At 46.2% G+C, this 27,990-nt stretch overlaps 2 long non-coding RNA genes across 3 annotated transcripts in view; one reads left to right on the top strand and one right to left on the bottom strand.

Moving 5' to 3' along the window:
• The window catches only part of LOC123599376, a 39,360-nt gene extending 11,785 nt beyond the window's left edge, over nt 1-27,575 (bottom strand). Inside the window, exons 1-2 of the long non-coding RNA XR_006713116.1 lie at nt 27,516-27,575; nt 6,044-6,177 (exon numbers count right to left, since the gene is read on the bottom strand). This is a non-coding gene — a long non-coding RNA (uncharacterized LOC123599376). The remainder of the gene's footprint in view (nt 1-6,043; nt 6,178-27,515) is intronic.
• On the top strand, nt 14,381-24,314 carry LOC123599375. Of its 2 annotated transcripts, XR_006713115.1 has the most exons (4): nt 14,381-16,540; nt 22,915-23,021; nt 23,412-23,548; nt 23,948-24,314. It is a non-coding gene; the product is annotated as an uncharacterized LOC123599375 (long non-coding RNA). The 2 variants fall into 2 exon arrangements; XR_006713114.1 differs by having other exon boundaries at nt 23,412-24,314.
• Nucleotides 27,576-27,990: the final 415 nt, after the last annotated feature.

The raw sequence follows: 27,990 nt of genomic DNA on the forward strand, positions 1-27,990 counted from the left end.
GGTTCTGATTTCTCTGAAGCAGCCCTAGCCTCTTTCCGGGATGACCCCTGCTTAACTTAGGTCAGGAAAGCTTTGTCTAGATTTTGTTTCTCGTTCAGATGAACTTCCCATTGGAAATGTCACTTAAAGACAAAAGAGCTCCAGTGACGTAAGGAAACCAAATCGCACATCTTCTATGAAACTCCCTCCTCCTTCCCACCCTCCTCCGAACCCTCAGATGCTTTTCTCACTTCTGGTTTGTAATCTCCCTTCTTGTCCTCCCCAACCACTCGGCCAGAATGGGACTCAAGTGCTAAGTGGCTGCTCTTCCCCCCCTCCCCCCCCCGCCCCCAGCTGGCCCACATCTCGGCGCCCCTAAAAGGCAGCTTCCAGACGGCTACTGGCACAAGAGCCCGATGTTAGCAATCCCTTTGCTGGACACTAGAGGACAAGGCATGGTTTTAAAAGGTGACTGAGAAACCCGTGCGACTACACTGCCCCGAAAGAGACTGTAACAGACTGCGGTGAAAAGTACCCGGTACAGGGTCAGGAAATGAATAATTCAGACTTCCCTCCCATGCTGAATTAACCTTGACTCGTTTCATGCCCCCCCATCACCCCGACTTCTGCTTCTCTCCAGGCTGGAGCGGGCTAGAGTCATTCAGGTGTGCATTTTAATCCCTCCAGGAAACTTCTTCTGCTCTATTTGGATCACAGAAAGTGAGAGCAGGTGGATAAATTGTGCTCGCTGCCCTGAGGGAAGGGGTGTCATATGGAAGCCTAAAGTGACAGGTCCTTGGGGCACTTGGGTCCTTGGGGTGGAAAATGAACACCAAAAGTTTTTCCACTAATACTGATAGCCAGGAGGCGAAAGCAATTTGGGGTTTAGAAAAGGCCCCTCTTCCCGGTGGCACAACACTCATTTTGTCTGAGAATTTTTTTTCCGGCCTCCTCACTCACATTACCCCCGACAGCAACAGCAACCACCTTCACCCTCCACCCCCAAATCCTCCCTTCTAACTCTGCTCTTGAAAGGCCGCAAAGGTAGGGATTCCCACCTGCTTTAAAGTCACCTCTTCTGTCCCACAGTACGATGACAGAGTGTGGTGGCCTCGTCTCCCTCACCTTCCATTCACAAAGCCATACAGGGAAGCACACTATGAAAGTTGTATCTTCACCTAAATCGTATTTGCAGGCCTTTTCTCTCTGCTGAGGTTGGCAGGAGGAGTTGGCCAACCGACGTGATGTTCGACATCACTCATCATCAGGGAGATGCAAATCAAACCCACAGTGAGATACCACCTCACCCCGGTCACAAGGGCTGAAATAAAAAACACAAGAAATAGGGGTGCCTGGGTGGCTCAGTCGGTTGAATGTACGACTTCGGCTCAGGTCTTGATCCCGCGGTTCGTGAGTTTGAGCCCCACCTCGGGCTCTGTGACTGTGTGACTTAAAGGATATGCCACTGAAAGAAGACTGTGTACTGAGACAAAAATACATCTGAGTTTTGCCTTAAGAAACCTGTTCTTTTGGTAAATAACATCACGATAAAGCAATTTCTGCAGGAATCCTTTCAACGTTGTCCAACAGAACCTTCGGCAATGATGGAAGTTTTCTTTATTTTCGTTGCCCAGTATGATACCCAGTAGCCACCTGTGGCCATTGAAAACTTGAATTGTGGCAAGTACGACTGAGGACTTGTGTTTTTTAATTTTAATTTTAATGATTTTAAATTTAAATGGCCACACAGGGCTCGTGGCTACTCTATTGAACAGTGCAGGACTAGAGGTCAAGACGTATCCTACTCCTCGCTCCATTTTTTAAAAACTAGTCTTAAGTATATCTAACTTCAAACACATCCTCCAGAAATTCCTTCAGTATTATCAGCAATGGGGAGAGAGGGAAGCAAACATCGGATTAAGCATCCTCTAGGCACCAAGATTGGGAAAGGTGCCTTTACACACGAACCTCATCTGTGCTTGGTTGAAACCTTACAACTCTGTTATAAATGATATTATTCCCGGGGCGCCTGGGTGGCGCAGTCGGTTAAGCGTCCGACTTCAGCCAGGTCACGATCTCGCGGTCCGTGAGTTCGAGCCCCGCGTCGGGCTCTGGGCTGATGGCTCAGAGCCTGGAGCCTGTTTCCGATTCTGTGTCTCCCTCTCTCTCTGCCCCTCCCCCATTCATGCTCTGTCTCTCTCTGTCCCAAAAATAAATAAACGTTGAAAAAAAATTTTAAAAATAAATAAATAAAATAAAATAAATGATATTATTCCCATTTTATAGCTGAGGAATCTGAAAGTGATGAATTTCAATAAATGGCCTAAAGTCACTAGATGAATATCGGGCAGAAATGGAATCTGAGTCTTTGGATCCTGTCCAATAGTCTTTCCATTTTAAATAAGTGGTGTTATTCCCACTGCTGTCCCCATTCCACAGAGAGGGAAAACGGGTCATTAATTACAAAAGAAAGTCCAACAATGAGCGGTAACCACAGAGGTTTGTGGTCTTTAGCTACAAGTTTCTATCAGATCCAAGCGCACGTTGGAATATCCAATGAACTTGTACTTCTTGGTACCAACAGTGGGGCAGGCAGATCTGGAATGATAGATTCAAGGTCACCCTTATTGCAACGGAAAGATGTTTGAGACCCACAAAGAGCAGGTTGACGTGTTTATTAGGCAAAAGCTGCGTCCAGAACAAGAAATTGGAGATGTTTCCAAATGAAATGGTGTAAGAGTCAGGGAGAAAGCACCCTTCGTCCAAAATAGCTCAGAACCTTGACTCTGGGAGAAAGGAGAATTACCAAGGTTTGGGCAAGTTGTTAGAGGTATTTTTTCTCTTCCCAGGCTACAGCCAGGACCCCTGGCTCCAGCACCAATTGGAGGGTAGTGAGGAGAAAGCTTTTCTCTGCTGGTAGCCATCCACCCAGAAGTTTCCTAGAAGGTGATGTTGATTGTAATTAGAGCCTCTTCTCCGGAGGGTGGGGGTTGTCTCAATTCCCAGTCCTGCAAATGCAGCTGGTGGCTGGGAAGTTGCTGCCTGGCACTCTCTCCAGAGACAGTCTCAGCTGCTCTTCTCGTCTAGAATCATCACTTGGTTTAGTTTCCCAGGGAAGGGGTTTTGAGGGTGGGGCAGGAGGGAAGATGGGGGCATTTGGCCCTGGAAGGAGGCAATGACCATCATGCAGGCAGCTTTTCACAGCGTGTGTCTGCCCCTGCCCTGGCAGCAGACATCAGTTACTCCCTCGTCCCTTGCTGGCTGTTCACTTTCTACACCAATGAGCTCTGAGGTGACAAGTTCAATTCCCAGCTCTGTCAAACCTGCATTTTCTTCCCTGACCTACTTTTCCCACTCTGCAGTGTTTGGAACAATGCCTCTCTCTGTTCCCTGTTTAGACCCATCTTTTGCCGGAGCTGGTGCAGAAGCCCAGGCCTTTGCCAGGCTTTTTGCCTTGAATCCCTGACAAGTGTTGATGGGAAAAGAAAAAAAGAAGAAGAAGGAAAAAAATCCTCTCATAAAACAGAGTTCAGCTCTCTCACAGATGCCCAGATTCTGGAGGGAGTAAATGCTCCTGTTGGTAAGGAAAGAAATCAAAAGGTCCTGCTTCTCTATTCACACCTCTCCCCCCTCCCCCTCCCCCGCACCCTAGCCTCCCAGGCACAGTGAGAAGTAGCTGAGGCAATGCCAAGAGCACTCCTGACCCCATGAACATCAAAAAAGCTGCTGCTGCATTTACTGGCTCTAACTGAGGGAGGGTCCAAGACTGCTCTCCTCCATATGCCCAGAGAACTCCCCCTTGGGTGAGCGGCTCCTGAAAGGAACCCTGGGCAGCTTCCCTCAAAGGCTCTTGGGTACCATCTATGGCTCTGACACCGCCAAAAGATTTCTCGGGCTTTATAGCCACAAGTTTGCTATAAAGAGAGCAGTGTGACCAGGGACCCCGTGAGGTAGCACATGTGAAGATTCTTCAAGATCTGTACAGCAAACGTCAGATCTGCAAATAAATGTAGGCTAATCTAACCCTGGAAGAGGTGAGTGGTAGAGAATAGCAGTTAAAGCATAGCCATCCTTTGCCTATTGCTTGCTTTCTACCAAGATTGCTCTGTGTGTTTTCATGTGTACTGAATGCCTGCTTGTCCTAAGACCCTACGAGACAAGTATCACTATCACCCCCATGTCATAGACGGTGACGTACAGGGCAGAGCATGGCTAGCCAGTGGTCAGGCAAGAGGCTAGGATAGGCACCCACGGAGGCTGCCCAGAGCCTACACCTCTTCCCTCCAGCCTTGGACTCTGCACCTCCAACCTGCTAACACTACCCTCTTCTGCTCACTCTCTCCCCCACTCTCTGTCTTACACTCCAAGATGGAGACACTGGTGTGTCCTTTCTAGCACCCCAGCATCCCCCTCCTCCCACTCCACCAAAGCCCAGCTAAGACCACTGTGGCTCTGTTCCTCCTCGGGAGCATGAAGCAATGGGCTCCCCTGGAACACCCTCCCTATTTCCATTATTCCAGAAGTTTTCTCTCCTAAGAGGATCTCCAAATACCACCTTGGAGACAGCTCTGTGCTGGGCACAGAAAGGGCTATGCCTGAGCTAACACTCTCAGGGCCCTTCTAGTCTAGGGGTACGTGTCTGTCTAGTCAGCCCTGTTGAGGCAGGTGTCAGAGGACGCATCCTCTTGCCTGCTTGGTCCGCCGCTATGTGATGACACAGAGCTTAGAGCTGCAGGCTCTTCGAACTGTGAGAGAATTTGCCTCTGACATCCTACGGGGAAAAAAACTCAGAAAGAAACGTCCCCAGGAACTTGATCAGCGAGTTACTGTGCCGATCCTGGAGCTGGCAATTTTCAGGTTGTTTGGTGAAAACAAAACCAAACAAAACTTTTGAGTTTATACAATTAACCTACCACTGGTTGGGTTTTCCATTACTTATGGCCCAAGGCAGCCGACTGATAGGGTTACCCAAAAGCAGCCCTCCAGAAAAGGTGCTCAGTGACAACTCGTGCTCCATGTTGGCCACCGCTTGCCCCACCATGACGTGCACAGCATCGGTTCCCCTCCCCAAGAGTCTCCAGGAAGGATACCCTGGCCATCATCCCGCCTCAGTTCCTGGCCTTTGCAATCCCCACCCCTTCTGCAGGGAAAGCCACTCCCCATATCTTCACGGGGCTGCTTTCTTCCCTTCACCCACCTCAAAATCACCTTGATAGAGACAATCCCTGCCACCCAGCCTTGAGTAGCCACCCACTAACTGTGTCTTACACACTATGTTTCCTTCACAGAACGTCTCGTGCTGTGCAAGTGTCTTCATTGTTTAAAATTTCTGTGCACTGGACAGCGTGCCCATCTTACTCACCTAGAACATCACCTGGCTCATAGCAAGTGCTCAGACATCGGTGTCCAATCCCCTGCTCATCCCAGCTGTGTTTGTTATGGTGTCTCAGTGGCTCCTTCTCCTCCCCACCTCTTCCTCCTTCTTCCCCTTCTCTTCCTCCTCCTTTTCCTTCTTTTTTTTTTTTTTTTTCTCCTCCTTTTCTTTTTTCTTCTCTTCCTTCTCCTCCTTTGAATCCACCTGACGCCCTTTAGCTTTCCTTGGCGGTACAGATGAGCTCTTTTCCAAATTAACCTCCCCAAATTATTAGAATTGTTGCCCATGTTCTACCGCTGAAATCCCAGTTTGATCATTTCCAGTGAGGCTTGGTTTTTCGGCTATCACTGTAAACTGGGATGCTTTGATGGAATGGCAATGTGGGGATGTTTTTAAGCTTCTTGTATGCGTTTCACTATATCATCATGGTGGTTTTCAATCTTTCAGACATTTTAATCTATGCTTAATTATGCTCATTCCCAGAGGCTCCTTAAAAGCAAATGACACAATTTTTTTTAATCAAATAAATAATACACACGAGGCCTGCTAAGACTTGATAGAAGCCTGTCTGATCAGCTAAAGAGGACAATCGGGAGACAGGAGATTGGGAGACTCATTACCCACCCTTCTGGGATTTCCAGCCACTCAAGAAAAATCTTCAGAACCTAGGAAGGTAGGGTCTGTGCTCACCATGTACCCTGACTTCTCTCAGCTGGGATGGAATCTGCTGAAACTGATTGCTCTCGGGGATCAGTTTACTGTTCAGAAGAGTATCTGTGGTTCATCTTCCTTCCAAAACAGGTAATATGGAGCCCATCTGGCTGCTTTGAGAAAAGGAGAAGGAGGTTCCATCATAGTTAGTATGGCCTGTTATAACAAAACACCACAGACAGGTAGCTTAAACAACAAACATCTTTTTCTCACAGCTCTGGGAGAGTCCAAGGACACTTCCCAAGAAGGCTGAGGAGTCCAAGATGAAGGCACTAGCAGATTCAGTGTCTGTTGAGAGCCCTCTTCCTGGTTTTCAGATGGCCATCTTCTCATTATGTCCTCCCATGGCCTTCCCTTGATGTGTATGTGGTGGAGGGAGACAGAGCTCTTTTCTGATCTTCATTTTATAAGGGCATTAATCCCATCATAAGGGCCTTACCCTCATGCCCTCATCTAACTCTAATTACTTCCCAAAGGTCTTACTTCCAAATACCATCACCTTGGGGATTAGGGCTTCCAGAGATGAATTTGGGGGTGGACACAAACATTCAGACTCTCCTGCTATTTCGTCATAATGACAAGAGTCAGTGTAAGATTAGCATTGGACGTCCCTTTCCCGGGCAATCTGGGACCTCTCAGCTTGTGAAAGGCATCTGCTGATTTAGCCTGTCTAAACCTGCTATGCTCTGCACGTTTCCCTTGTTTTGAGCAGTTTCAGAAGGACTATCAGCTAAGGTTCTTCACCCTTATCTAGCCAAGAGGTTGGCACGGGCCCAAGCTGGGTCAACCTAGATTGCCATGGAAATTTTAATCTTGAACAGAACAAAGACCTAAACTGAAGGTGACCCAAAACCCTGGTAACTTCCTCGAAGACAGTGCCCCTTACTTTCTGCTACCTCCATTCCCAGGTGCTCATGCTTTCTGATACTTGGTCTTGGGCTTTGGCTCTTAATAAATGACTACTACATATCCTTCAATTAATTGTATTCCCTTGTGAGTTGCCAGGTTAATATCCATAACTTAACGATAAAAGGACCCAAACCACCTGGGGCACCTGAGTGGCTCAGTCTGTTAAGCCTCCAGCTTCCGCTCAGGTCACGATCTCATGGTTCATGAGTTCGAGCTCCGCATCAGGCTCTGTGCTAACAGCTCGGAGCCTGGAACCTGCTTCAAATTCTGTGTCTCCCTCTCTCTCTGCCCCTCCCCTGCTCATGCTCTGTCTCTCTTTCTCCCTCCAGAATAAATAAACATTAAGAAAAAAATTTTAAAGGACCCAAAATTATAGACTTTTGAACAATGAAGCCTGGAGTTCTACACCTGCTCCCACCACTGAGGCCTCAGAATATGTTTACGTTATACACCCTCTACTAACTCTGGTAATCAGTGTGAAAAGGGCCCAAATAATTGAAAGAAAAGGGAAAAAAAAGCCTGGGTCACTCTGTCTCTGGTCGGCAGTGTCATTTTCAAGTAGAAAACAAAAATGGTAGTTGCAAGAAACCAAGGGAAAAGGAGTGTCTAGAAAAAAAAAAAAATCTTATCCGCCTTAAAAGCCATGAATGAAATAAAGGAAACAGTGTTCATAGCACCTGACTCACATGATTACTGTGGGTCAGCCATCAATATGTAGATGGAAGGAACATAATTGGCATAAGCTCCTTGAAATTTCTGCCTACACTCTCCCCAAGGAGGCCTTGGGGAGATTCCGACAGCATTTGAACAGCTAGGGCTTAGTAATGAGAACTGACATTCTAGCGTGTAATACAAAAGACACTTCCCTTTTGGAACCAGGAAAAGTACTTTAATCAGCCAAAAAGTTGCGACTGTAAAAAAAAAAAAAAAAAAAAGAAAGAAAGAAAAAAGGGAAGAGGATAAAATAACCCCCTCTTTTTTGTTTCTCTACTGTTGCGGGGCCCAGCTCCTACTGACTGTTCAAGCCCCTGTGCCATCTATGCCTACCTCATTAATGCCATTTGCTCATTGCTATGCCAGAAAACCCAGCTGATTAACAGGAAGTCCTGAGCTGAAGGTTGCCTGGGTTTCAAGTCGCTTATGCACACAATTCACACTCCATGTGTTAGGAGCTCCCTCCTTCCCTCAAATCACTCGGTGAGACTGGAGAGTGGGAAATCGGCTTTGAATTGTCTCCGGCTCCTCACTGACCGGTCACACCCCAGGGTGCCCGTGGAATATTTGATTAGTTGTAAACTCAAAACAACCATCACAAAGAAAGATAAAAGGTTAAAACCACAAGCAAGGCACCCCAGAGTGAACAGCCTGAGACACTGGAAAAGGTAAGCTGAGAAAATACTCTGACCCCTGGAAGCAGAAGCTAAAGATAAAACAAAGCATGTTCCATGCCCAAGGCAGAAAATTAAAAATTGAGCAGGTTCCATTCTGAGAGGAGTATTGCAAGGTGAGGCCTCGTTCTTCATACCCCACCCCAGCCCCTGTCATCCTCTCTGGAGTCCAGTCTTACCTACTGGCATGCTGTGTCTCCCTTTGTCCCCTCGCTTCTAGCTGAGATGAATACTTCGTTACTAATAAGTGTGCCTACAAGTGTCATCAACAGACAATATTTTCAAGGCAATCATCATAGAAAACTTGAGTGAGGCATCACATCCTGAGGGCTTTGGGTATGCACTTTGGGTATATATAGACTCCTTTGTATAAACGGCCAAACACATCCTTTAACACATTTTCAGAATCTAAAGGCTGGAATATGGCCAAGGTCATGCCCCCTTCCCGAGGGCATCCACAGCAATTTACTGATCCATGTGGCTCCCTTGCCTGACTTGAGATATCTTTGAAAATACATTCAGCTTCGGAGTGCCCTATTTTAAAAAAATGGTAGAAATATGCCATGACGGCATTGTAGTTCAACATCCCCCTCTGCTCAATCCTGTTCTATTATTCCCTCAACGATGGTGATCCCAAGAATACTCCCCCAATAAACTTATTAAAATATTTTTTTTAAGCTGGAGTAGACTGAAGTGGTCTTGGAACCCACCCTCATATTCTGTGATCGTAGAAATCCCCTCTGTGGTATCCTTAAGAGAGAATCAAGCGGCCTTCCATGGAAACTTCCCAGTGTTTGGGGTTCTACATTCTCATGCAGGAGTTAAAAGGAGGTGGCGAGACATTAGGGAGGTCCATCTCTGACACCAAAGTAGACATCAACACTGTAATGGGATAAACAAAGGACCACAAAAAAGAGAACAGCTTAGCTTCTGGAAGGGGCAAAAGGATGATATGTAAAGGTATTAAAATGTGATGGTCCAATAAATATGAGTGTCCAGAATCTAGCCGAGAAAAATCATCAAATGGTACCCTGGCGTCCTTTTCCTTGCAAAGTCGAGCTAATAAAGGAATACAGTGGGTCCTTCTGCCAAGAGTGGTATAGAAACAACACAGGGAATTTATGATAAAAGGCCAAGGAAATGGGCAAGAAAAAAGGAGTTGAAAATACAAGGACACTACAGAGAGAACCGTTAAACAAGCATCATGCCCCTGGCTTATCTCCTTTGCACACTGAGCTCCCAGAGGCTTCCAACAGAGCTCAACACGGTGAAGATTGACACAGAAAGACTTTGGCTTGTCACATATCTAGAATAGCAGGGAAAAGTAGAAGGAGAGGCTGTGAAACATGGAGTCAGACAATTTCTAGCAGTCAATCAGGATGTTAATTTTTGCAGTGACTGTCTGCAGATATGGTCCTCGAACTTTGTGATCATGGCCTAAACCACTCTGGGAAATACCAAGATGAGGAATAAGGGAGCTGGTGATGAGTTGGTGTAGGTCTTCTTTACGTGGGAGAGCCTCCATCAAGGAGCTTCAACTGATTTCGAGTCTGGACTGTTAAAGTTCACTTAGAAAGACGGCGTAAGCAGATTTGCATAAGCATGTTACTTGTCCAGGACAAGACAATAGGGAGTGGGACCTCTTCTAGTCTTGACCCAGAAAGAACATTTCCAAACCCTTTGCTGGCTAAACGATTATGTCTGTGGCTGGATTTGACTCCCGGGGTGCCAATTTGCGACCCCCACTCTTAAAGATGGAGACCTTCTGAGATTACCTCAAGCAATCACCTGCTTCTACCACTGTTCACACTCACGGATGGATCAGTCTCCCAGCTATGTTTATGTTTTTTTCCATGTCAGAGAGTGGCCTCCCACATACTCCTCTCCTCTTTGCTGCTCCCATCCCTCTCACCATTTCAGGCTCAGAAAAGTAAGTCAGTGCAACTGCCAAGATGGAGGGGAAGGAATTGACTAAGTGGAAAAAGAAAAATGTTGAATACCAGTGAGCAAAGCACAAAAGGCAGGGTAAAGACCTCCAAGATTGTTCAGATGTGATAACCCAGTTCTTTATACAAAATCAGACTTCAGCATCCAAAGGTAGCTTCCTCCTTCCTTCTTGAGGAAAAGGAAAGCATGAGCATCTATTGAATACCTTAACTCTACCAAGCAAATACCCAGCACTTTACCCAGAGGGGCCCAGAGAATGTGGGGTGGGCTGGGGTTATGATCTACCCTCTTCCTTGTAGGCCATACAGACTTTGATTCTCAGGCCACCCGCTCAGCTGATTTATGTCATTTAACAAGACATTATGACTATGAAGGAAGGAGCGCAGGAACCAAAGGAACAACCTGTGCATTAAATGCTTGTAACCAATAGTAACACAGAATAAAACTAAGAAAACACAGGCTTCAACTGTGAAAAAGAGGACGAGAAACTTACTTCTATTCCCAAAGCTCCTAAGCAAGGCTTTGTTTCACTGATGCCGTCTATACGTCGGTTAGTCCTCTGAGGCTCTGATCAAAGGGTCGTCCAGGTACCAAGTGGAGACAAAAGTGGTAGAAAGGCAACAAATTCAAAATCCAAACCAAATACAGTCACTTCCGATGGGACCACCCAAACCGCACTTTGAAAAGGAAAGGGAGGGTTTTTTTTTAAGCAGATAGATCTTCCACATTGTTTCTCATCCCTTTTATAGACAAAGGTTACATGATGAGACCAAGTTTATATGCCAATTAGTACTGCAGAGGTCAAGGATATCGAGCTTTAACACAGCTTCCATTTCAAACTGCATCTTTTTTTTTTTTTTTAATAATTTTGCCCCATACCTGGGATTATTTGTGCCTCAGCCTCTCCCTCATTTTAACCCCTTCGACTCCTAAAGCTCTACATTCATTTATTTGACAAACATGTATTAAGCACGTCACGTGTACCAAGCCCTATTTTAGGTGCTGGAGATAAAGTAGAGAGAGGGGTCAGTAGAGAACCAGGTAGATAACCAAGGAGCTTATATTCCAAAGGGAAGATGTTTGGAAACATTAGTTGGCTAAGAATATCTCCCTTTGTTAAAGTTAATTTTTCCACGCAACTTAAATCACCTTACTCCTTTAGAAAGGAGTTCTTACATAGAAAGAACTTAGACTTTCCTGGGAACCAGATCCAAAGACTTACAGGTTCTAATACAAAACAGTATTATTGTCACCACAGTATTAAAAATAAGAATGCTAATGCAGGTCACAGCCATTGCTTACGCTCACTCAATGACCTCTCCACAACAGCCTACTTCAGAATCTAGAAATGTTTGGAGCATCACTGAGGGGCGCTGAAAGGGAACTAGGGACAGACTGGTAAAAGGAGAAAGGAACAGAAGAGAAAGAATGGAGAGAAACAGCCAGGAAAGAGGAAGATACTAATAAAAAGAGAAATACAGAGGAGGTGGGGCTACAGAATGAAATAGAAAGAGAGCGTGTGCATCAGAGTGACAGGACCCATCGAACGATAGGACCAGGTCGAGGACACAGAGACACCAAATTTAAAGAGGTGCTCATTCTCAAAGTCATGCACGTGCCTAAACATCTTGGTTTCCCTTCCTAATCCCCGCCTTGGCACCCAGGACCCCTTAGTAACCACATCAGTGCCACTGGTACTCAACGCTGGGCTGTAATAAGTGCCATCGCGTCTCACTTTCTCCCTGTTGGACATAGACGCACAAGAATTGCTGAGACTCAGGTTCTTTCTACCTCTCATGCCATCTCCTTCCTGAAGAGGCTCTCTCATTCCCCTGAGCTCTCCCTCTTTTCTGTTCAGGGTTGTTGTGCTGTCGAGCTCTTAGGGGATTGCTAGCTGTTTCACAGGGGTAACTTTTGTGTCTTCAACTGATGTTTGAGCAACTGGAGGACAGATGCCACGTCTGTCCACAAGGCCAAGGAGAGTGATGGGCACACAGTAGGTTCTAATTAAATGATTAAATGAACGATTGGTTGGTCGGTTAGTGGTGGTGCTGCTGCTCAGCTGTAGAGCTAGAAATGGAGATAATAACCTTTAGCTCATTTTTTGCAGGCCACCCAAGTCACATTTCCCCTAAGCAGCTATAGGTCACGCACAACAGGTGTGCGAAGATCTAAGGGTGACACTGAGGAGGTATCAGAGACCCCCCTGGATGACAGTGGAAAAAGAAAGCAAAATACAAAACAAGTGTCTGTGTGAAAAGGAGGATGAGACTTGAGTCCACTAAGAAGTGATTATCTTTTGCTTCAATAACAGAATGCCCAGCCTGTCATCTCTCCCACTTATGAGGGTGGGGGGCTACTGTGTATGCAGCTGAAATGCAAAAGAACCTAATCTGCAGAGAAAATCCCCAATTTCCATTCCGGGTAGAATATTGTTAGTTGCTATGTTAAGCCCAACACTACAAAGGAACTAAAGTCTTTGGTTCTCTTTGTGCTTACGAACAGCCCCCTAAGCATAAGGGGGGAGTTTAGCCACTGGATAACACCTGTCTGGGGTGTGTTGGTCCTCTACATCAGCCTGGCCCATCGGCAGAGCAAGCGTGATCTGGCCTGTGCAGGTAAGTAGTAGACAATCGTCGATGTTTAGGAAAATCACCACCAGACACCATTTGCTTGATCTCAGCACCACTTCTGGATCCCTGGATCTGCAACCCTTTTTAGGCCAACCTGGTTTGAACAAGATCTCACCAGCGCCTGAGCCTCAGCTGCCCTTGCTCTGGCTTTCCAAACCCTGCATCGCATCTCACGGGCAACACAGCTCTTGCCCCCTGGGACATGCCGTGCGGCTGGTATCCTGACTGAGCCAACCCTGGTGGCCCTGTGAGTGCAGTGACTCAGACACCAGGAAACCACTGACAAAGCAGCAAATAGGAATGGGAACAATTACAAAATTCTCCACCGCACTGGAACCAGGTCTGCGTGTGGCTGGCAGATGAGGCCAGGAGACACCCCCATCCCTGCTGGTATGTATGCCAACTGATTTACCTGGGGCCTGAGGGGACCTCAAGGGAGCATGTGATTTCTGTGTACAATCGGGATCCAAACATATGGGCATAGCAGGTGGAATGGGAGGAAGTGGGGAAGGGAAGGCACCCTGAGTCAGTTTGCATGGAGGGAAAGCAGGGCACCCGAGAAAGGCCACACAGTGACGGGAAGAGCCTGGAGTGTAAACCAGATTCAGCAACACGTGCTAAAAGTCTGGGAGAAGTCATGCTTCTGACTCAAACTGGTTGCAGGTAGTTGGACGACCCCATCCCAGCTGCTCCATGTGCATGTGCCAGGGAGAGAAAGAATTCAGTGTATGAAACAAACCCTTATTAAACCCTATCATAACCGGGGGCGTATGCCACCCTGCTGTAGGATCTTCCGTAGCTGATCATCACACGGAAGAAGGGTTCTCCTCTTTTTTACCAAAGCCTGCCAAGTTGTCAAGGCCTGTGTAGCTGGGGAGTAGTGGATGCCAGGACAGAGGCCAACCAGGTCATTAAGGTCAGAGGCTGGGGCTGATGTGTGGGCCCTGTAAGATACCCCTGAGGCACTCTCAGGACTACACTTTGGTGAAAGGGTGCTGAGGATGGAGAAGAGCTTTGCAAACTTTCATGGAGTTGGTGGAGATGTGAGTCCCAAACATAATGGTACCTATTCCTGCTCATCTATTCGTTATGCCCACGCACCAAATATCCTAGTCCCTTTTTAAGGATGTCAGGAGATATCTGACCTATCAGAACCAGTCATGCTGGTTCTGTCCTAGTGATAAGAGGTCAGTAACTAGGGCACCATCAAGGACCTTAGCTTCCATTGGTCCAGAGAAGTGGGCTCTCTCCACGTAGAGAATTAGGAAGCCCTTCCTAATCACTATGCCCACACTGGCCCTTTTGTTCCATCATGAAACCACCTGTGCTATCCAGAGCCTTCCTTTGCTCCAGCAAAGATGACAGAAAGCCTTCACTGTACACAGACATCCAACGTCAGCCCCATCATCTGCCACATTCCAGTATTATCTATTGTATTCTGTGCATCTCCAGCCAGAGAGGAGGACGAGCAAAGCTTTCCACAGTGTTTCTTCATGTGCCTAATCATCCCAGGCATGCCTCTGGTTTCCTCCCTGGCCCTCCAAGCTCATAGTTTGTTTCCTTCTGTGGTGAATGTGGGCACGTCTCGCAGCTCAGGGTGGAGAGCCATGAATCATAAGCAAGAGGCGCTAAGAACACTGCGTTTCTGCTGCTTCCCCCACAAGTCCCAGACAGCCTCGTGGGATCCAACTCTGACCCCAGTGGAGTTCTTCATCCATGACTGGTGCCTTCAGGAATGTGTCTGTGGGCAGCAAGAAGAGTTTCAAATGCAGTAGAATGGGGCCACTGACTTTTTTCCTTTCTTTCCAGGCTGGATGGCAAGAGGGCCCTGAAGGTTGGTGAACTGCACGAGTAGGTAGACACAGAGGCCCGAGGCCTGCTGCTGAGTCATTTCAATCTGTTTCAGATTCGATTTGCTCAGTGCATGGAGAAGAACAAGGCTCCCAGTGGAGATATCATGTAGCTAGAGCCTAGAAGTATTTTCTTAATAGATGAAATTTAGAAAGAATTTGAATCTTCTGTGCTGGGGAGGTAGGTCGCCGAGTGAAATGGTTGGGAAAAGGAAACATTTGGCTCCAGTGATTCCAAAGGACATTTCACTGATCTAAATATTTGTCCAGCTGAATTACTATGTCCACTGTCACCTGCCTGGAATCAATATGTTCAAATCAAACACTGTCATCGGCATCTGAGCGTGGAGAAAGAACTTCTTAAACCTGAGCTGGCAACTGGGAGGGTGAGAGAGGAATCAGACAAGGAGCTAGGACAGGGGAGCTCTTTGCCACCAAGTGGGGGACCTGCAACAATGGTCAAACCCCTAGAGTTCGCATCTGGATCCCGTGATTCAGTGACAAGCTTCAGATCGTCGAGGTGCGGTGAATAACTTTGATGGTCAGGACAGCGTATGCATTTTTTGAAAAAGACTTTACCTGTTGGAACAAACACTTGCTCTTTTTGCTTTAGCCTTGAACCTCTCAGGATGCAGACAGACCACTGTGCTCGGAAGGCGCGGACAAAGCTGAGCATACCGTTCTCCTCACTTTTTGAGGAGTTTTCTTAAGATGCCTGTGTCAAGGCCTTTTGATTCTGAGTCATGTGAGTGTTCTCCAAGGGGAAAAAAAAAAGGAGCACTTTTCGATTTCACACTGTTTCTCACCAAATGCATGCAAGTTGGCACAACAGGTAGCCCAGATGTTTACAGCCCCTGTGGCGGGTTCACAGAGGCACTAGCACCTTCCCAGGCCCTGCCTTACATGCAGTGTGGAATTAGGTGGTGAACCCATGACAGTGCGGGAGAATCAGGAAGGACCAGAGTCCCGCGGCTCCCATCGGCGACAGAGGAGTCTGCACATTTGTGTGGACAGCAGTGTGCCCAGGGGCCGGTTCCTGCCACTCCTGTCACCACAGCTATGCAGCCAAGGACACGTTGGATCTTGTGACCCACCCTCTGTGGACTGAAGGAAAAGCGCTTCTGGGCCCTATACATGCTCTTTACGTGCTTGTCCGGAAAGGAGAAGGTAGCAAGATGCAGTGACCATTTTTGTCATCGTTCTTAATGTGGTAGAGTGATTGCAAAAATGTCCCCAACTCTTCACCCTTCCTCGAAGCCACACCTCTGCAGCGTGACGTTGCATTTCCTCCCGCCAGTAAGTGTCTCCCTGCGCTTGTAAATCTGGACTGGTCTTGTGACTCACTTTGACCAACAGAATATAGGGTCAGTGATGGTGTGCCAGTTCTAAGCCTCAGCCTCAAGAGGCATTGAGCACTTGTGCCCTTTCTCTTGGACCCGTGGTTGACCTATGATTGTGCTCTTTCTCCTGGACCACGGGACCACCGTGGTCCTGGGGGGACCTGGACCACCAGCATCTGCGCTGCTGGATGAAAGAGACACTGCCCCGGTCCCCCTGTCACTCTCGCTGAGAGCCAAACAACTGCCAGACTTCTGAGTGAGGCCTTCCTAGACCTAGCAGCCCTTGGCCCATCTGCCCGCTGACCACAGATCCGAGGAAGCCAAATCAGGATCAACCAAACCTGGCCCAAGTTAGCAGCACTGCCCGGCTGAGCCGTAGACCTGTGAGCAAAAGCAAATGCCTGTCGTGGTAAGTCATTAACTTCGGGTGACTTGTAACACAGCAAGAGCCAAGTGTTACACTTACTCAATTCAGGGAGAGGGCACAGCATGACGGGATGGTGTAATACCACCCTTCGGGCGTCCACGTACTCATTTATTCCACAGATCGTGGTTGAACTTCTGCTCTATAACAGGTACTGCTCCAAATTCTGAGGATGCAAGGTCCCTGCTCTCTTCGAGTTTGCATCCCAGTCTGGGAACACAAACCACAAATAAATAAATGAGTCAATAAAAGAATAAAAATATCAGCTAGCAGTAATACACAGGGCCGCTGAAAGGGCATGTGATAAAGAGTAACTCTGTGGTTACTTTGGCTTTATGGCCAGGGAAGCCTTCCTTCTTGAAGAAAGATTTAACTTAGGCGAGAGGAGGTACAGAGCACAGAGGGCTTTTAAGCCAGGAAAAGAATTAAGATTTTCATGTCAAATGCACTAAGTGAGCTATTATCGCTTTTTAATTTAATTTAATTTTATTTTATTTTATTTTATTTTATTATTTATTTATTTATTTATTTTTGAGAGAGAGAGAGAGAATGCATGAGAGGAGGAGAGGAGCAAAGTTAGAGGGAGAGAGAGAGAGAATCTAAGCAGGCTCCGTGCTCAGCACAGAGCTCGACACGGGGCTCGATCCCACAACCATGAGATCATGACCTGAGCTGAAATCAAGAGTCAGACACTTAACCGACTGAGCCACCCAGGAACCCCTAGTTATCACTTTTTGGAAACAAGAGTCTAACATAATGTGATTGATGTTTAAATGAATCCCGCTGGTGGCAGACATGGTTTTGTTGTTGTTTTTTAATGTTTGTTTTTGAGGGAGAGAGAGACAGAGACAGAGCATGAGCAGGGGAGGGGCAGAGAGAGAGCGAGACACAGAATCCAAAGTAGGCTTCAGGCTCTGAGCTGTCAGCACAGAGCCCGACGCAGGGCTTGAATTCAGGACCTGTGAGATCATGACCTGAGCGGAAGTCAGACACGTAACCGACTGAGCCACCCTGGCTCTCCCAGACATAGAGCAGTTTTCAAGGGTCAAAAGTGGAAGAAGAAAATCAGTTAAGAAGCTCCTGCAATAATGTAGCTTGGGCCATGGTTACAGTAATTAAGATTAAGAGAAATATGGTTTAGGGGAAGAAATAATCAGTCTTGGGATGAGTTACGTGTGGAGTCAAAGGAGAGACTGGAATCCAGGGTAATATCTAGATCTTTGTTCAGTCACTGGATGAACCAAGATGGAAGACATCAGGGGAAGGGCAGGCCTGAGGGCCGGGCTGCTTGAGTCTGGGATGTCCATCCGTTAGGACAGGGAGAGGCCAAGTGTGTGGGAGGCCACATGGGCCTAAAGTCCTAGGGAGGGGTCAGCACTGCAGAATAGGTTGGGGGTCACATGCACATGCCACAAGCGTTGGACTAGATGAGGTCACTGAGGACAGTAATTAGAAAAGCAGCACACACAAGGATAAGCCTTGGGACACACCCCCACCGATGGGCCGAGCAGCTGAGAAGGCTCCCGCAAAACAGGCTGAGAAGGAACAGAGAGTAAAGGAAGGGGCAAATGACGAGGGACATATGGTGTCACCAAAATCAAGAGGGCAAAATAGAGAGAAAGGAGGTTCTACTCTATGGTATTGAACACTCCTGACTGATACAGAGGACAGGAACCTTCCTGAAACCATGGAATTTGGCAAACATTCAAATATCTTGTGCCCTCTCCAGGACAATGATACACCCCAAACATAAAATGGATTGTGAAATTATTCTCTAGTCTCTCTGTCAAAGCAGCCTTCTGTCACTGGATAGTTGAATTACTTAATACCAGCTGTCCCCACTCCTCTTAATCTCTGTTCTCACAGGTTCAGTTATTCCTCAAATTTCATGATTTTCCAAAGGCCCAGAAATATGAAGACCCCTCAGGTGAATCCCTATAGGCTCTCTGGAATCTATAAGTTTCATGAAAACAAAGATGGCATCCGTCCTGTTTACACGGTATCCCAGCAGCCACTGCAGTACCCACCCACAAATAAATTCTCACAAAAGTTCAGTCCGTGAATAAACATTAAGTCCCATTTGACCTCCTATCATCAATCCTGTACATGGCTTCTTCTGGTAACCAAGCTGCCACCACCTTATCCCCCTGTGGATAGATGTGAGGCATTTTTTCAATATTCTCCAAACCGAGGCTTCTCAGGGTTAGGATCCTGTCTCGCTCTTCAATCTGTGTAGCATAAAGTGCTGCCCTAAGGCCAGTTTCCTGGTATTGCTAGTGACTTCTCTGATGTGGACTTCTCATTGGCCGACGAGACTTTCCTGGTGACCTGCCCATCCCCACAGTTGGGACAAATCGTACCCCTAAATTATGTCTGAGGGTCCCATCTCCCAGGACTTTACCTTTAAGATTTCATAAGTGTTTCTTGCGGAATTTTTCAGCTGCTTTGTATTCAATTCACACATATGCATGGTCTGTGTGGCTGGATGCTAGGCTGAGTCTGTGTCAGCTCGGCCCAAAATGTTGTCTGTGTCTAGAAGTCAAGGTTACAATGCCTAGCACCGGTATCTGGGAGCATCCATGTGGCTTTTGGATCCCTGCAAGGGTATTACTTTTACCCTACAATTTTGACCTTGATGCTTGTGTGTGAATCAGTATCAGAGTTTGTGCTTCCAATAGTTCATTTGGACCCTCTCTCGGAGAGGGGCATTCAGTAACCATTCCAAATGCACCTAGAATAAATCAGCTGCTAATCTGAGGGCAACTCTGTTTCCCAGGACAAGCAGGTGTTAGGAGGCAGAGCGCTGAAAAGTCAGCCTCAGTTGATCTGAACAAAAGGCCACCCTTTTTCACCTTTAAACTGATTTCACCTAGAATCATGAGGGTTTTGGCAACTTTTAAAGGCCTTGGTAATTATTCTGGGCTCACCCCTGTAACTTTCTGCTACCGCTTTCTACCTTAAATAACTCATATTTGCTTGGCCTGTGAAAGGAAATTATCGCAGAAACAAAATCAGATTTTAGCTGAAGTCAAGACACATATTAAATCTGATGCTTCACAGATGAATACAAGCCCCTCCACCTCTGACAGGCTTCTCCTGGCTGTGTGCAGACACTTAATAAATGCTTTTGATGAAGGTCCCTCTGTCTTAAAAGGAAATTAGATTGTTCTGACAATATCTCTTCATCGCTAAACTGCTGGTTATTATCCAGCAGCTTGTGATCCTCTAGGTGTTTGCAAATTGATTGTTTAATGTTTCGCATTCTTCTATGTCCACATTTCCAGGGTCAGCAGGCACATCTACAATTCCCAGTATAGGTGATGTGTTTGTCCTTTGCTGGTCTTTGGGTATTTCATTGAAAACACACACACACACACACATACACACACACACACACACACACACACACACACACACACACACACTGTTTTGTTTCAAAACAATTTCCCAAGCTCTTCCTTCATTCACTTCTTTGTATTTACTGACTACCAAACATGTATGAACTAGCACTGGGCTAATCACTGGGGATACATTGGTATGCAAGACAGCATAAAATCTAGTGACTGTAATTTCAGATTGTAGTTAGGACCGTGGATAAAATAAACAGGTGCTGTGATGGAAAATAAATGTGACAGCCTTTCTGAATAGGAGCATTTTAAGCTGAGCTCTGGAGAGTGCAAGAGGGAGGGACAGCCTTAAAAAGTGAGTAGAAGGAAGTGATGAATGCAAGGGCCCTGGGGTCCTCTTCTGGTCTAGCACCTAATGGAAGGCAAATGGGAGTGGACTTTGGAAAGAGGGTGAAATGAAGGTAAGGGGTGGTCATATTATCAGGAAGCTTACAGGTTGGGTGAACATCCATCCCAGTTTGCTAAGAACAGTCCTCGTTTAGACCATTGTCCCTGAGTAATTACTGATAAGGCTCTTTATTCTCAAAAGTGTCCTGGTTTGCATAATAAATTATATGGCCATCCTATTTTTAAAGGGCAGGCCAAAGAGTTGGGATTTTATAATATGAAAGATAGAAAATCAGGAAGGATATTAAGCAGAAATATGAGAGAATTTGATTTGTGTTTCCAGACTGTTTCACCTGTAGTCTAAAGGGGGCCAAGCATGCAAGTGAGAGAGAGCTGTAGTAAGGCTACTGTAGTGACCCCGGGAAAAGTGGATGGTCAACAGAGAATCACATTTAGAAAATATCTTATGCAGGGATGCCTAGCTGGCTCAGTTGGTGGAGCGTGTGACCCTTGATCTCAGGAGTGTGGGTTTGAGCCCGCCCCATGTTGGGTGTAGAGATTATTCAAAAATAAAATCTTTAGAAAATGTATGTATCTTATGTTAAGCAATAGTCTATCATCTTTTTCCTTTTCAAGCCCTCAGTGCTGGTTCCAGGAGACTAGACACTATGGTGCTCTGTGGAGGCCCCACCCCTTCGAGACTGAGCCCTCTCTTCCTCCAGCTGCCAAAAGTGTTAGCTCTTGATGGCTCACAGCTAAGTTCCTCCCCAGGAATTACAGAAGGGAGCTGCCTTACTCTAGGTTATGCCCCCTCCTGGGACCAGTGCACGTCTGATTAACTGGTTGGTATAGGGGTACAAAGGCCCCATCCCCTTGTCTCAACTTGGGACATCTCTGAAGGGCCATCCCAGCTCCAGAGCTCCAGGTAAAACCCCTGAGGCCTCTGTTGTGGGTGCATCACTGTTCAATCCCCTCACCCTCCAAACAGGGGCTGTTCCCACCGCACTGCCCCCAAAACACTTGCATGCAAATATCTGCTGCAGAGTCTACTGCCTGGGGAACCTGGCCTACAATCCCAGTGTTAGCACAACTTTCCATTAAAATATGTCTTTGGTGTTACCTACCCTGACATCTCCACATCTAATCAGGAGGTAAAGCTTCCCTGGTGCTTTCTGCTGGGTATATAAAGAATCTTTTCCTATTGTCTTTTATGTCCTTTGTAAATTGAATCACCTACTTTGTTTTGACCTGGATAATTTTCTCTGCAAACAGTTGTACTGGTTCATGCTACTGGCTTCCTGTAAACTGGCACCCTTCCCACTTTTTGCTGCATTCCACATGCTTATTTCAGATCTTGCAAAACAACAGCTCTTCTTTAAACACCTTGATTTTTGATTACCTAAATTTAGTTTCTTCTTTTTGTACTTGAATTATTTCCTTAGGGAATGTAAAGATCGCATAAATTCCCCCTTTATTTCTTTTATTCATGAGATTATTCCTGGTATTTCTATACAGTAATTTGAAATCTATTGAATACTGAAATAAATTACAGTAGGACCCCATTCTTCATAGCTCATTATCACCAAGAATGCACTGCATCATGGATTAAATCATGCTCTCCCAAAACATAACCACAACCAACAAAAGATGGATGCTGGGTCATTAGAGGATAATAAGAGAGAGTCGGTAATCTTGACAAAGTAACACATCATGTCTTCACTCCCTCACAGGCATAAGAGGGATAAACAAGCATGCAGGTGTTGGGGGGGGGATGCACCCTACGAATGGGGAGGGGAACGTCCACACACTTTGAGCACCGGGGCTTGCTGATGCAACCTGGTGAGGTCTCTTAACTTGTTTCCAGTCACCCAGCCAGTTGAAGTTTCCCCATCCCACCTTTGCTCATTGTGAAGAGCACACGGGAGGAGGCAAAGACTTGCATACCTTATTTCTCCCCATTCATTCACTCAACAAATATTCTTGAGCACCTGCCATGGTGCTACGCCCAGGTAGCACTGTACTAGGCATAGAGCATGTTGGAAAACCATTCACGCTCCCTCCACCCCACCCCTACCACTGCCACCAATCATGACATACAATGTGTCTCTTGGTCCTGAATCCCAAAACAGTATAATAATAAAAATATTCCACTTTTTTGTTTTGCTTTTAATAAGTTTCCTTTCATTAAAAGTCAAAACTTCCATTTCAGGTTATCTGTCCTTAGCACAACTTCTACTGTGGAAATCTTTAATCCTCCAATTAAACTTTTCAGTTTTAGAAAGATTAGGTCAAAAAAAGTAGCTTCTTTAGTTGACCCAGAAGCAACCATTGTACCTAATACTTTTCAATCACTTGCTTTCACTTTTATTTCTGAAACATCGGTTATATGATGCACTTCTCACTTCCAGCTTATGTCATAGTAGAAAACATGTGGAAACCAGTTAGAACTTCAGCTCTGTAATTTATGAGCTGTTGGATCAGTCTCCTTAGTCTCTCAAAGCCTCAGTTTCCTCATCTGTCAAAGGGAAAGAACACATAATTTAAAGGATTTTATGAAGGTCAAAATGAATCCTGGCAGTAAAGGCTTGAACCATGCCTGACACGTGGTACATATTCTAACCATAGGTTCCCTTCACCTTTCCTGCCCAGAATGTCCATTCATTCATTCGAAAATTCACGTTGATGCTTAAATTGTGCAAGGCACTGCTTCAGGCCCTAAGGATATAAAATGGGTAAGTAGGACAATGTACCTACTATTATGCAGCTTCTATTCTAGTGGGAGGAGACAGGCAGTAAATAAATAAAAACATAGCAGGCAGCAATAAGTGCTAGGATTAAAATTAATCAGGAAATACATGGGGTGTGGTTGTGCTTTATGTTGTGTGGTCAGGGAGGGCCTCTCTGGGGAAGTAAAGTTTGAGCTGTGACATAAACGACAAGAAGAAGTAAAGTCAACTGAACATGTGAAAGAGGAGCTCTCTAGAAAGAGGATGTAGCTAGTGGGAGCCCTCAAGAAGGAACGGACTTGGACGACTTTCTACAAGGAGTGGGAGAGTGGTGGGCAGAGGCCTGACCATTGTGGGCTACTTGGTCACAGGAAAGAGCTTGTATTTTCTTCTCAGTGCAATGAGGAGCCTGTGGAGAATTTAAAGCAAAGGAGGAACAGGATCTGACCTACATGAGTCTGAACCATCAGGAAGGATGGGCCAACAAGAGTAGAAGGAAGGAGATCATTTAGGAGGCTCTTGCGGTCACACAGGTAAGAGATGTTGGAGGCCTGGAGCACCATGGGGGCCACAGGGATGGTGAGAGGTACACAGGCGCTGGGGAGGTCTCAAAGCAACCGTCATCTACAGGTCTGCAGTTGGGCTGAATGGAGGAGAAAAGCAAGGGGCCGAGAAGGATTCTAGGACTAGACTAGCCACAGAGGTGCCATTTACTGAGACAGAGGACACAGGGGCAGGAGCATATTTACGGGAGAAAATCAAGATTTCAGTGCTGGACATTAAAAGTTTGAGAGGCCTCTTCAACATCTAAGGGAATATGACTATAAAGCAATACATAACAGAGTATATGAGTGTGGGTTTCCAAAATGGACCAGGGCTTAAGAATAGGGGTATACATTTGAGAGACATGACTCTAACGATGGTATTTAAAGCCACAGAACTGGATGAGATTCCCCAAAGTAAGGATGTGGATGGAGAAGAAGAGGAGTCAAGGTGCAGATCCCGAGGCAAAGCAACACTTAGGGGTCCAGCCGAGGATTCTAAGGAAGAAAACCCAGTAGAGAAAAACCAAGAGGGTATGAAATTACAAAAGGCAAGAGAGTGTTAAGCAATGAGGGTATGAGTTACAATTGCTATAGTCACTGGGCTTACTTCACAAGAACACCATTATCAGGAAACCAGCATTATACCCAATCACCCACCTGTCAACCCCAGGAGCCATTTCAGCATTCACTCCTCAGATATATCAGTGTTATGGGTTGCACTGTGTCAATAAAATAAGTTATGTTGGAGTCCTCACCCCGGTACCTCAGAATGAGACTTAATTTAGAGATGGGGTCTTTACAGAGGTAATCCAGTTACAATGCAGCCATCAAGATGGGTCCTAATTCAATATGGCCGGCGTCTTATAAAAAGAGGACAACAAAGATACACCCAACGCCCAGGGAGACCGCCAACGTGAAAACGAAGGCCGAGATCAGGTTGATGGAGCAGAAGACAAGGAACACCAAACATGGTCAGCCAACCACCAGAAGCTGGGAGACAGGCAAACACCGACTCTCGCTCACGGCCTCATGGCCTTCGGAAGGGCGCGATGTCTCAATTTTAGACCTCTCGTCAGAATTCCGAGAAAATAAATTTCTGTTAAGCCACCCAGTTTGTGACACTTTGGCCAGGCAGCTTCAGCAAACGATACAGGCCTTCAGCACGCTGTCACAGCAGGGGTCTCCTCTCCGAGTGGGCAAAACACAAGCTAGGTTTCTGGGACAGTGTTAGCCACTGTGGGATCCCTCCGTGGGCTTTGTGCTCAGGGTTTGGAAGTGGAACTGTGTCGCCAGCCCTTGTAAGAACACCTGAAACACAATCACACAAGGTGAGTAGTGTAAAGGCTACAAGCTTTAGGGTAAAAATGAAGCAATATGCTGGAGGGAAGCAAATTGGAGGGAGCATGTCTATTCAATACGGAAGAAGCGAGGAAACCTGCCATAAAAGAAAAAGCATCATTGTTTGTGTGGCGTTCGGCCCCCAGAAGTAACCCCAGAGGGGGGGGAAGGTCCCCCTCCACTCTGCCTGCCCAAATGAGAGATGGCTTGTTTGGACAATGTACACACTTCGAAAGCCTCCTCTTTCACTCTGCCTATTTCTGTTCCCACAAGGCCCACAGTTTCTCTTTTTATCCTAAATTTATAAAATGCCAAAGAAAATATGACTTTTTAGAAGATTCAAAATCTGGAAAGTACCCTTAAGGTATTGCAGTTAAGCTGTTTTTGATGATAAGGAGCAGATACCCGCAAATGCATTCAACTCAGATTGAGGGCCAGGGGACTGAAGTTAGGAAGTCCCATGAGGTAGTAAGAGAGACATTCTGTTGAAACCAAGATCTTCTGTAATAAAAATAGATCACACTTACACAGCATGCCGGGCACCCTGATAAATGCTTTACGTGTGTTAGCTGATTTCTTCCTCACAATAGCCCTTTGAGGGGGGCGCCTGGGTGGCGCAGTCGGTTAAGCGTCCGACTTCAGCCAGGTCACGATCTCGCGGTCCGTGAGTTTGAGCCCCGCGTCAGGCTCTGGGCTGATGGCTGAGAGCCTGGAGCCTGTTTCCGATTCTGTGTCTCCCTCTCTCTCTGCCCCTCCCCCGTTCATGCTCTGTCTCTCTCTGTCCCAAAAATAAAATAAACGTTGAAAAAAAAAGAAAAATTACAATAGCCCTTTGAGGGAGATACTGTACTTCTCGCCACTATACAGATGAGGAAGCCAAGGTAAAAACAAAACAAAACAAAACAAAGAGTAAGTGCCAAGGTTAAAAGCTAGCAAGTAAGGAGCCAGGATTTGAACCAAAATGGGCAGGCTTCAAGGAATGTTCCTTTAAGTACTGGTTTATGCTACTCCATGGGAATCCAAATGGAATGGAAGCAGATTAAGGATTTTCCCTTTCTCCCTCCTTCCGTCTAACTTTCTCCCCACTTCCTTCTCTCTCTCCTTCTCTCCCTCCACCTTCCTCTTTCCACTCTTCTCTTTACACCTCCCTCTGACTCTCTTAGTATTTCTCTTCCCCCTCTTTAGTGTGTATACTCTGTTCTCCTTTGCCTACTAACTAGTTTATTCTTTCTGTATGCTCTGTGTTGCCTTTTTGTACCCAACAGCTTCTACTTAATCCTAATTCCTACTCCCTTGTACCTACAGCCTGGACATGGCCCACTTTGGCTACTCCAAACTCACATTGGTCACTACCTCACTGGGATTTCTTAAGAATCCCAGCGCACAAAGTCCAATTGGATCTGTCCATGAGCTGCCCCCCAATCCAAATGGCTATGGCTACCTACTGAGTCATAGGGAACGAAATATGACGGCCCACTCAGGGCAGCCACCAAGAATGATGCCTAGTAAGCAAAGTATCACCTTCATTTTTGACAGAAAAACTGTCTACTGATCACGTCTGTCACAGATAAGCCTGCCAGCCAAGTCCCCACCGCTCCCTGGCCCATGCCCGAGCATACGATGCCCCTGGTAAAATAATGCTCACGCATGCTGTGCATCTCTGTGCGATGTGGGTAGCTGATTGCAAGTGAATAAATGAGAATCTTGTCTGGCTCCTTCGAGAGAAGACAAATGGGCTGGAGTTGCGAGGCATATCGGAGAGAAGGGGAACCCAGGCATCAGGAGGAGGCATAAGACAGAGAACCGCATCGTTCCGTGAAACTCAACAGAGATCTGCCCCTTCGACAAAGCAAGGTCTCCATCTGTCTTGGGCGTAAAAGGTGGACACCGGAAAAGAGAAGCTGCCTTGGTAAAAAGTCAAAAGGAACTCAGCCTAGGCCAGGGGTAAGCTCATATTTGAACTAGAAAGAGAAATTCGATTCTTCTGGGAGAAAAGGAAAAGCTGCTGAGCTACAAGGAGGCTGGGCTCACACAGCCAGATTAAGACATCTTGCCTAGAGCACATGGCGTCTCTGTATCAGACTTCTGTAGTCCCCAAACAGTGAATCAGTCTCTGTAAGAGACACCTGCACTCACAGGCCTGGATACAGAAAGGTACGTAGAAAGCAAGTCTGCTAGCAATTTCTTTTGTTTAAAGGTGACTCTATTCCAAATAAAGTATTCAAATGACACATTATTATGTTTCCACATAATCCCTTAACAGATTTGAACAGCCTTATTATAGAGTTGGACAGGTGTTAGTATCTTGCTTTATCCCAGCCTTCCACACCTTGCAAGATCATTCAGCCTTCCTCCTAGAAATTTTGCTCTCGTCTTTAATACACTGAATTACTGAAAATAGGTTTTCCGTATACTTGGAGAGCAAAAATATTTTTCTCATTAAAAATAGAATCCCAACAGGCACATAGATATCTAAACAAAGGGTACCCCAAATCTCCTATCCGGACAGCGAATCTATTTTTCAGGACTGCCACAAACATCTAAAAAAGTCCCCTACCGCTAAAGCAGGATTTATGGAACTAGTATAATGGGTTGATGATTAACCTTGTCAACTTACTTCTCGAATAACCCCTCCTCGTTTATGCCCTGGTAGTAAAAGATTCCCTTCTCCTATGCAGGAAGTCCAGAATGAAAAGTGGGTTGTTGCCATGGCAACAGAACACAAGGCAGAGAACTCCAGAGAAGGGGGAGGTCTCTATACCCAAGGCCACAGCCACAAGAAAGCCCCAGGCCCAGAGTGGTGGCAGCAAAGCGAAGCAACCTGCTATGACTTCACACTGCCAGATGGCCCGCTGTTGACACAGGGTTCCCCCCAACTGCTAATTATTTGCATAACTCTGGATCATTCATTCAAAGGAAAATAAGGAATTCATTTAAATATGCATTGATATACTTACCAGTTTTTCTCTTTGAACAGCGTAGCATTGGAAACTTTCTCCACAAACATTTAACACAGTGCCTTACACATAGAAGCTACTTAAGAGGGGTGTATGTAACGATTTACTGGGTCCCTTCTTGAGCCAGGTACTACT

Source organism: Leopardus geoffroyi, chromosome C1 (genome assembly GCF_018350155.1).
Source record: "Leopardus geoffroyi isolate Oge1 chromosome C1, O.geoffroyi_Oge1_pat1.0, whole genome shotgun sequence".
Taxonomy (NCBI): Eukaryota; Metazoa; Chordata; class Mammalia; order Carnivora; family Felidae; genus Leopardus; species Leopardus geoffroyi.